This window comes from Heteronotia binoei, chromosome 4, assembly GCF_032191835.1.
Source record: "Heteronotia binoei isolate CCM8104 ecotype False Entrance Well chromosome 4, APGP_CSIRO_Hbin_v1, whole genome shotgun sequence".
Lineage (NCBI taxonomy): Eukaryota > Metazoa > Chordata > Lepidosauria > Squamata > Gekkonidae > Heteronotia > Heteronotia binoei.
Genome location: NC_083226.1, coordinates 83,992,923 through 83,994,572, shown reverse-complemented (window position 1 = coordinate 83,994,572; position 1,650 = coordinate 83,992,923).

Below are 1,650 nucleotides of genomic sequence, written 5' to 3'. Positions count from 1 at the left end.
ACATCATAAAATGCTACAAGTGCATACTTTTAAGTTATATGATGTTCTGTATGTGCAGCCTAAGTAGGTTTACCCTTGTGTGCTGTCCTTGAATGTACATTGGAAGTCATGGTGGTAATTTATCTGTTTTTGAAAACTGGTTATCAGTGGAGGGGGGGAGCAGAAGTTAGGCTTGCCTAGGGCACCAGACAGGCTAGGCCCCTGCATATTAGTGAACATTGATCTAGGATTCCCAATTTATTTCAGAGAAACTAAGTCAACATTTTATAGAGTTTTGCAGTTGGTAACCAATAGGCCATGGCTTTTTAATCAAGAAGTGTGACGGGGAGCTGCTAACAACTGTCCTAATCTTATTCAAAGGGAACAAGTGGGTTCTAAGAGGCTGGGAGAGGAAAGTGTAGGATGATGGCCATAGGCTACACTGGTATGAATCACTGGACAGGGTCATTCCTTGGCAACTCTATTTATTCCACTCAAGTTTCACATAATGAGGACAGATGGGAGAGAAATGCAAGAAGGATGAGGTAGAAACTGGAAGAAGTAGTACTTGTCCTGCTTCAACAGATGAAAGCTTTGAAGACTTCATCATGCCCATTTTCCTTTATTGTCTTTCCTTAGCTGATTATTATATGTGCCAAAGGAATCAGAGGACAAATTTGCAAGCAAGTTGTAGAAGAGTAACTGTAATTGCATCCTGACACAATTGTTACCTTATTGCTTGAAAGCAGAACCCTGAAATTGAAATAATTAATATAAACTCTAGAGATTAACTTCAGAACCAAAGATAATAAAGGCTGTAGGAATATTTCTAGTATCTCTCATGGGGTTGGATTAGGGGATCTGAAAATTGTAGGCAAAGACATCAGTAAGGACATTTCAAGGTTATCTTTTTTTTAAAAAAATAGTGAAAGTCTTTATGTACACAACTAGATAAACATCTATATAATTACACAATAAATCTCAAACTTTTACAGCCATCTGGCTCTGTAGTTCTGTAAATCTGAACAGTTTATATAATTTGGCCACTATCCCAAACTACTCCTTTACTTGGGGGTCCATCCAGTTTCAAGCATCAGATCATCATCAGCTGGATGTGAAACCAACACAAGTGACTTATAAAATGGTCCTTTTAGACTTATCCATAATATCCAACTGCTATTCATTCTCTATAATAACTTCTGTATTGTCAATATTAGTTACAAAAAAGCACTAATGAATTATACAAATACAAAATATTTTTCACATAACCATGTGGGCTCCTGAAAATACTTATACAAAGACTGTTTCCCAGCACAAACAAAGGGTTCAGTGGTCCTGGTTAAAGATTTGAGCTATATGCGAAGTCACTGAAACATAGTTACAGACCAGCAGCTGCTCTATCATGTAAATAAAGGCTTGCATTGCTGCGAACTTGGGAATCCTGTCACTCAACGAACTTACAAATTGGCAGCTGCTCTGTCTTGTAAATTAAGCCTTGAACTGCTGCACACCCAGGAGTTCTGTTGCCTTCACTGGGGTTGGTATATATGGATGCAGTCAACTCCTCAGTCCAACAATCCTGCTACCCAGCTGGAGCAAAGAAAAAATGGAGAACTCACTGGTTCAAGATGGTTTCATATTTCAATACTTCATCAACTCCCTCCTTATAAT